At 39.9% G+C, this 9,405-nt stretch overlaps 1 protein-coding gene across 4 annotated transcripts in view; it reads right to left on the minus strand.

Moving 5' to 3' along the window:
* The window catches only part of dlgap3 (discs, large (Drosophila) homolog-associated protein 3), a 153,676-nt gene extending 145,415 nt beyond the window's left edge, over positions 1-8,261 (minus strand). For all 4 annotated transcript variants that reach the window (XM_042213748.1, XM_005946581.3, XM_005946583.3 and 1 more), the window contains exon 1: positions 8,100-8,261. The gene's annotated coding sequence lies outside the window, so the exon portion shown is untranslated. The remainder of the gene's footprint in view (positions 1-8,099) is intronic.
* Positions 8,262-9,405: the final 1,144 nt, after the last annotated feature.

Consider the following 9,405-nt stretch of genomic DNA (forward strand, 5'->3'; position numbering starts at 1 on the left):
TAACATTTAACTCTCAAACTATAAGTTGTTTTCCCATAGACAGAATGAAATATAAATATAGCCATAGTGATGTCATTCATTGGTTAGTGAAGCCTCTTCTTGAAGCTGCAGACATCTTGGTGTTTTAAAACAGGAAGTACAGATAAAAGGGTGGCTCTGACTGCTAATCTTGGGGTTGACAAGTCTTTGGTCCATCCGCATTACAGCTTTACTGATATATCAATGAGGCCGATGAATCTGAAAGGTTAGCTATTTTGCTAAAGAGACAGAAGCTGCTAAAAGTAAGAGGATCCAGCCAGTCAGTCATTTTCTTAACTGCCTTTTAAAACAGGATATCAGCTGGAGTGAGTAAAGCCTATCCCAGGTTTTTGCTCTTCACAACCACTCAACTCATCAACAATACAAAAGATCCAAATACTTACAATACAACTGTCTGGTTCACAAAGACACAGCAGGAGGCATATATTTTTTCTGAAACAATGTTTAAACAATACAAAACTGCGACCACAGCATAATCTCCTAGGGGAATACTGTGTTGAAGAGCAACAAAAAAACAGAAGCAACATAAAATATAAAAGTGTATTTCAAAGGGAAAATAACATAAATAATTTCTACAGTATTACAGCTGGCTTTTCATTTGTTGCGCTAACCAATGAAATATTGCTACACTTCTGTGAGTCATTCTTCTTGTTTGTTGAGTTTAGGATTTGATCCTCTTCAGATATTCTTCTAATGTCTGATTGACAGGACCCAGCTCTCCACTGAAGAAATATAATAATCTATCCAGATAAAGTCCATTTAGATTTTCAGCAAAGCCCAATATTGTTCATTTCTTCGCCAGCTATGTGGTATTGATTTTATCAGTCAAAATACTCGTTTTTTTTTTTAATGAGCAATTTACTTCTCAGAATCTAAAGCATATTTTTGTTAGGCTTTACCTGCTTTTCCCCCTTTTAAATGTATGAAATCTTCAAGCCTAAAGAACTTGGTGTTGTTGTTTCATAGAGAGTCTATGAGAAAGCTTGCCAAGCACCCAGGTTACAAAATAAGAGCACCATTGGTGGATTTCCTTTTCAATTTGCACTTTGTCAACTAAATTAATATCTTAAATATCCTCTTTCAGCTTTTCTCTTCTAACCAAAGTGGAACCAAGAAGATCACAGCACCACTAAGAAGAGGGTTACTCAGTTCAGTCTGACATAACTGACACATTATTCACCCAGTATAACCTAAGCAGTCCAGTTGCCTCTGTCAAAACATAGGCTCTATTCATGACTAATGTTTTTCTACGAGGATGACAGATTTTTCATCCAGTGCAACAGCGTTTTATCCAATCTGTTTTCCACGGTGTTTGAGAGAAGCCATGAGTGTACATGATTATTTTAGCATCAGTAATATCTTCAACATCTAATTGCCTCACCTCTGCCTGCCTGCACTTCACAGCGACAGTAATCTCCCGTATTCCTTCTGTTTGGTTTTGTGAGTGAGAAGCAGCTGCGGGATGGGCGACATTTTAAATGACAAATACTACATCCTTTGATTAATTCAAAGGTAAATGTTATTCTGTTAATTACCACGGGGGTGAATTTGACCATGTATCAGTGATGGCAGCCTCTTCACAAAATGATACTGGCTTACACTAGAGAAAGACAGCATCTTGTATCCGCATTCTTTAAGACCCACATCAGTGCTTCTTGTCACTACCCTTCACTTTTGATCTAACTGTAAACACTTTACCCCCCATGTCACAGTTATTACTTAGTACCAGTTAACATTAGGGGTTTGATAAGTTCAAAATAACCAGTGCTGTAGTTGTAAAAATTACTGAGGAGGTAAAACACAGATAATCCCACCTGATGTGCTATACTGTGCACGCACGCCTGCCAATCTGCCCATTGTGTCCATGGAAGCCCAGTAAAAAAAATTCCAGCTTTAGAGATGAATTCTTTATATTGATATGCAATATGCAAAAGTGGCTTCAGCAAAAGCTGTAAGCATCCGGGAGGGGTGGAAAAGAGATGACCAGTAAATGCAAACTAAGAGAAGCAGAGAGGTAAAAATGTTATGATGACAGCATCCATTAAAGTATCTTCTAAATGAATGCACTATATCAAGACCCATCTTTTCATTCAAATAACATCATCTGAGTTTTCATTGCAGGGTTCAGCTTTTTAAGGCATCTCAAACAATTTGAAAACACTCTGCACTCAGTCATGGTGACGCAGACCACTATAGCTTCTCTACTGAAGCTCTGAGCTTTGATATACTGAGTGGATAACGGTGATATTTTTGTCCCAGTTTATATTGTGGAAATGGAGTAACGGGGAGCTGGGGAGGTCTGATTTCTAAGCAGCTATTACTGCCAAGGAAATATTATATATACAATTGATTAATATTTTACGCTAGGTCCACAAACCATTACATTACTCACTAATGTTAAGCATATTTAACAGGCGATAACCTTGTATCAAGTACAAATTAAGTTATCCCATTAAATTCTGAAATTATTTAAACATATTATAGGGGATATTAGAAAAACTTATTCATTTATTTCCCAGATTCCCTTTTGTTTAGAAGTGGTGGCCATTTTCCAAAAATATCTCACTGAACCGGTAGCCACACAGCTTTAGGAACAGTCATTCAAATCTTTGGTCCAGAATAAAGTGTCAATTAATATTAGATAGCTTGCAATGAAATGTTGAGCATTCATAATCCATGCAGTGAAAAATCCTTGGGCTTGGTGATCAATTGGCTTTTGTTGTAGGACCACCATTGGACAACAAATGGATGAATTGCTTTGACCGTGACCGTTTCCAAAAAGGCACCCTAATGAATATGAAGGACCACTGACTTCTCTTTGTATTAGTAATTTTAGCCTGCAGCGATTTTTCATTCAGTAAAGTTAGAAATAAGTGATGTACACTGAACGTGACATGTGAAACAAACGTTTTGGTGTTTGCAGAGGCGATGATGAGAATCGGCTCACCTGCTAAGGAGAGAGTACATACAGACATGTATACATACATATGCTAGGATCATTATAGTAATATTCTGAATAGATTGGCACAAAATTGGGTTCAGATATACAGTGAAAAGACATGGATGATAGGTGAGATGATTCTAAATTGGTCATTGATGTAATAAAGTACTTTTAGTGCATAGAATGAAAGGCGGTTAATGCTATGGTTAAATGTGTGTTGTAGTCTCAGCACTTTAAGTAGCCAGTAAAACTAGAAAAGCCTGTCAGCTCCACTCCATAGTCACAGTCTCTAGTTGATTAATATTAGTAGCTTTGAGTGGAACACCTCGACAGCTGCTGGATGGACTGTCGTGACATTTTCAACGCATGTTCAAACTCCTCTTGAGGTGAATTAACATTTCCAGTATTTCATCTTGCACAACAGTCAAGTTAAAATATCAAATTAGTGCAGGAGTTGATGATGTAGGTGCATCCTCCTCTATATCCACAACTATCCACATCCTCATCTGTATTTTGTGCTTATTGTTGATTCCAAAATGTTGACTTGGTTGCTATGACAGTAATTGTAATAGGTCTAAAAATACACACTTGCTTTATATTAACACGTATGTAGACACACATATACATAAACATATACTTCTTCTTCCTCTTCTTTGCAAGTGAACTAATCATTGTGTAAGACAAAGTAATAAATTACAGGCATTGTTAGCATCACTGACTGATGAACAATTATTTACAGATATGCATAATAACACAATCCAATTGCCACTACACTAAAAGCCTTTTAAGCCAAATTAATTTAGAAACAACAGCATGCACATAACGTACACGTAATGTCACAACGGACATGTATGTACACGTAACGTACACGTAACGTACATGTAATGCTCAATGCTTTGAGGTCAGCTACTACACATAATATATATAATTTGTAAGGATATAGATTTAGGCTCTGTTGACAAGGCAAACGCCTATAGTCAGTTCTCACCAGACTGCCTGTCATGGTTTTGATGTAAATCACCTTCTTGTTAAAGCTGTTTTTTAAACAAAGCTGACATATGGTTCGTTAGCATTAATATTTCCACAGTGGAGCTGTGAAGTGAAGCTTGAAACAAACTCTGTTTGAGCCTATTCTTTCAAACTTTGTGGTCCAAATTATTTGAGTCCATTAGGGGCTTCCTGAGCCCTGCCTGTAATCATGGTCCAACACTGTGCAAGCTGGAAGAAAGCAAAATGAGTTACTTAGAAAAAAAAACAATTCCAAACAGTAGACATAGCTCTCTCTTTCATCCTCCATCTGTCTTTACTGTTCTTGAATGTAACACCTAGTAACATAAGCCTGATGGATACAGGATTTTTAAGACCAATACTGATATTTGGTGATTTTAAAATTTGATATTGAAGTCTGTCAGATACTTGAAACATAAACAGATTTGTTAAAACATCTGCCAAATAACCATAAATATTTATTATGCTTATTTATTTATTTACTTGTTTCCACTCTGTCATTAGCTGGTTGAGACTTTTGTTGCATTCTGAACAGCCGTGAAGTTGCAGAGTGCCCCCTAGTGGACATAAATACTAAAAGCTTTGTTGAAGGGTGTCTTTCCTGGGTCTTCTTTTTTTCATTTTCATTCATCAGCCATTACAAATTCTGATAACAATAGCAAAAAAATAAAAACATATTTAGAATGCTGGAATGGTTCTTCCAACATACTGCCCAGCACTAGCGTTGGTTAATGTAACTTATAAAAGTATCCTGTTGCATTACCTGATAACTAACAATAAAAAGGAACTTTTTACATTAAAGCGTTTGCTATTGGAAAAACAAATTTCTTACCATAGCCTACTTTCACATTATCAAAACAAACAAAAAAAGAAAACTTCTTTGCAATTAGCTTGCTGGCTACATTGTCCAGAGGTTGTGTAGCCTACTGTACATTGACCTTTGAGTGAACTGACTTTATCTCTTTGCATGGCAAGTTGATATTGGTAGCACCCTCGTCCACCACATAAACAGCAAACATTTTTCTTAATCTCCCTTGCATTAACATCACTGATAAAGGCTAATTGTTGAGGTGTTGGAGCTGTAGCACCAGCATCACTCTTCTCTTCAGCAGGGCCTCACCAGTAATGTTATTGCTGAGCTTAGCTTGTAATGTGTTTCTTCAACATGTGAAGTCAGCAAAACAGCTGATAGAAAGCAGGCACAAGATAATGCATTACTTCTACTTCTACTTCTACAGTGTGAGGGCTATCCTCTTCATGAACTCATGAGCTAACTTTAACATATATATGATAAAACTGCAGTAAATGCAGCTGGTTTTTTTGGTTCTTATCACAACTAAAGGAACAGGTAATGTGACATTTTAACTGACATGTATTTGAAATAAGGGCACCACAGTGGTTCGCACTGTTGCCTCACAGCAAGAAGGTTCTCAGTTCAATTCCACCATCAGTCTTTCTGTGTGGAGTTTGCATATTCTCCCCGTGTTTGTGTGGGTTCTCCCCGAGTGCTCCGGCTTCCTCCCACAGTCCAAAGACATGTGGGGATAGGTTAATTGAAAAATCTAAATTGCCCATAGGTGTGAATGTGAGTGGTTTTCTGTCCCTGTGTGTTAGCCCTGTGACAGCCTGGCGACCTGTCCAGGGTGTACCCTGCCTCTCGCCCTATGACAGATGGGATAGCACCCCCCTCGACCCTGAAAAGGATAAGTGGAAGCGAATGGATGGATGTATTTGAAATATTAACTTAATCATGTTAGCTCATCAAAGTTACAACAAAGCCTTAGCTTGTTATTAAGGCTTAAAGGAGCACATACTGGTCAGTGCTGAGCATGCTCTGGGAAGGTGTTTGACACTGGTAAACCATAACATCCCGTCACGCTGCACAACTTTGTGCCAGAAATAGTTTGTTTCTGAAGCTATCAGCGAGCTAACGAGCTGATCCCTCTTGGTGGCTGTGTTGCTATTCCCACTTTACCGAGATCACTTGTTCCCCCTGAGAAAAGAGTACACAAGAACCTCAAACAGACGCCACAATGAACAGTTAATCCTCGCGCGTCCATCAAGATGGAGCCTCTTCTGTGCCGGTGAAAAAAAAAGAATAGGATTTTTGTGCAATGTGTGCTGATGCCCCAAAATGAATTGTGTTAAATTCAACCCTTCTAACAGCAAGAAACACTTATCCCACCAGTCTTTTGTGTGTGGGTTGTGTAAGTGTGTGTGTGTATATGTCGAGAAAAGAAAATTAATTTTGAGGCTAAACAAGACACGGTAACCGTCTTTTTAATTGCATCTCGCTTTCTTAATGGCTGTCTATTCTGCTGAATGAAGGAGACACTGTGATTAGGCAGAGCAGAATTGGGATTGTTCCAAAATCAGCTTCTAAAAATGTGCCTTTGTTTTGTTTGCTGTTCAGAGTTTCACAAGTGTGGTAATGTGAAATGAATACTGCAATTTCTTTCTGCTTTATTATGTGACTAATTTCGCAACAAACTAGAAACATATCCTTAACTTCCACTGCAAAGGAATCAAGTTTGTTTTTTGTGCAATTACCCACTGCACTGTCAAAGTGACCTCTGGGTCTTTTGCCATTTACAGAGAACACAGTTTGCTGTAAACCTCAACAAGCTTTAACACACCATTTTCACATCTTAAAGATCCCAGGCAGAGAAGTGCAATAGACTCGAGGGTTTACCCGCCACTGGAAACCAGCACCTTTTGTTGTAAAACTGAATGAAATGGTATGCCATATCAAAAAAAAAGTCTGGGAGTCTGATACCCTGCTGTAGCTTAAATAATTGATCACACTGACATTAAATCCATAGTGTCGGGTCAGTGAGTCAATGCTTCACTTTGTTAGCCAAAGAAATTTGCTTTCATGTAATCTGGATTGATTCTGGATTGATCTTTTTTGGATGCAGAGAAATTTACAATGTACACTGAGTCCCCATAAACCCAGCAAACAGCAAAGGACCAGCACACAGTCATAGAGAAACACCAAAGGCCTGAACCCAGTAACTAGAAGAAAAAAATAAATAAACAGCTTCATATGGACTCCTTTTATAAAGCGCTTGCTTATATGGGCATCTAAATTCAAATCACATGCCTCAAGAAGGGGTAACAAGCAACCCACAGTCTGTGCCTCATCTAACTGATCTTTTGACAGTTATCCAGCCCAATTAACTACACTATTTAGCGAAGCAAACCCAAAAGTGAGAGACTGTATTGCAGCGGTAAAAGGGGCGGTAACTGGAACTATTCATGTGAAAACTAGATGTTAGAAACACCATCTTTCAAATCAGAGCCAAATGTGTATCACAGCGACCAGCCTTCGCTGTAAAAGATCTCCTCTTTTAATCATTCAAATGCACTTAGGTAGAATAATAAATGTGCAGCAGAGCATCCTAAGCGACCCCACCTCGCCATCAGACCCCCCCACCCCCGAGGGATTCCTGGACCGGGGTGGTCCTGAGGAATCATCTCCTCGCTGTCCCAAGAGCCACATTCGTTGTACGCGACTCCCGTTTGATTAATTAGTCCGTTGTGCATCTATGCTCTGCTGTGTAAACGCAACACTTCTGCACCAAGCGCGAATTCCTCTCCGGGACACACACACACACATACACACGATGTAGAAACGAGGCGCGCTTTCACGGTCAGCGAACATTTACGCACGGATGAAACTCGGTGATAGCCAACATCTCCGAGTGTTTTCCATATGTGTTTTTGCATTTCCAGCCAAAGACAATTAAATGCTTTTGTGTACTGGTGCGCGTGTGTGTGTGCTTGAGAGAGAGAGAGTGGGGTGGGGGTGGGGGTTCGTCCTGCGATCGTAAATGGCGCAACTTCTCATTTTTCCTGTCAAGTTGACACAGCTGGGCGCCCCGCTGACAGCAAACAGGCCAGTGGCCGATGTTTGAGGGAAGACTGCGCCAGTAGGAACCAACATTTAGCCGCTATCCCTATCATACAGTCCAACCACAAGAACCACATGAAAGCCTACTTGCACTGCGTGTACCAATAGTGAGCGTTCAAAGTACATAAAAATGGACCGCCTGCTCCATCTGAGGTCTTTTTTAAAAAACCCATCTAACAGCTTCAGGAGTCTCCTTACCTTAAAGCGGGCTTTCTGTGGACGTTTTCACTGAATGTTTTCTGCGTTTGAGTAACACAAATGCACGCCTATTCCACAGCTCGCCGATCGCTGTGTGGAGGAGAGAGTGAGGATGGAGAATCAGCAGGGAGGACGAGAGCTCTCTCTCTCTGTCTGTCTCTCTCTCTCTCACTCACTCACTCACTCACTCACTTTCTCTCACTGTCCCTCTCTCTCCCCTCTGAAATGTTACCGGCAACCGATTGGTCCAAGGGTTCCTTGGCGGCCCCTCTCCTCTGCTCTAGGAGGGGCCAAATAAAATACTGCAGATTGATCAATCTCTCAAACCGTTCACCCCGATCTCTTTCTTCTTTCCTCGTATATATATATATATATATATATATATATATATATACTCAGACTACATATATGCGACTTTTTTCCAGGCAACTTCTTTCGTTGCATTTGGTGTAATTTGAAAAGCATAGCGGGGCTTTACAGTGCTGTATCTCTTCGATTAGACACAGTGTTATGTCAAAAAGGGCCGTAGTTAAAAATGGGCCACCCATGCTCACACAGCTTGTGTAAGAAATATTGCTTAAGAACACTCTTTGTTTTAATCTGTGGCCAAGATCACACCTGTGAGAGAGGTGTGCTGGAAACCTGTGACGTTTCCAGCAGCGTGTAAAAACCCACTCTGGATACGCCATCACGCCGAACACTTAACTTAGACGGCAGCTACTGTAAATGGGTCAGAGCCAGAGAGAGAGAGAGAGAGAGAGAGAGAGAGCAAAACAGTGGAAATAAAGACTCACTTTCAAAAAGGCCTCGGGGCCATTTCATGATTGCACGAGTGTTTTATTGCACGACTGAAAACTTAATGACCTAAATGTATCTTTCTCGTATTGTTTTCACTGGATCGGGCCCTCATCGGACACGTGGCGTGACGGGATGAAATATTTCATGTTAAATCTCATCCACGTAAAGCGCTGTTATATTAATTAAGCTGCTGGAAATGGCTGTGTACGCACTGTCAGTGTGTTTAGGAAAGAGAAGTCGGAGAGTCTTCCTCCTGCATACATGAAGAGAGAGAAGAAGCTCATCAGAACTCGCCTGCAGGGTTCATTAACAGCAGTGAGTTGCCCCCCCCTCTACAGCCATCATTTAATACAGTTTAAACACATGTGACAGTGTCCATTACATTTCCGGCAGCACACTCACTACCGTTTTATGTTGACAAACTTCTTTACTCATCGTCATTCTTTTGAATAAGAAAGTTTTCTCTCTTTATTACCTGATGAATATTTATGATGCACACTGTTTCACT

The sequence above is a fragment of the Haplochromis burtoni genome, unplaced genomic scaffold (genome assembly GCF_018398535.1).
Source record: "Haplochromis burtoni strain Fernald_Lab_line unplaced genomic scaffold, NCSU_Asbu1 Contig_476, whole genome shotgun sequence".
NCBI lineage: Eukaryota > Metazoa > Chordata > Actinopteri > Cichliformes > Cichlidae > Haplochromis > Haplochromis burtoni.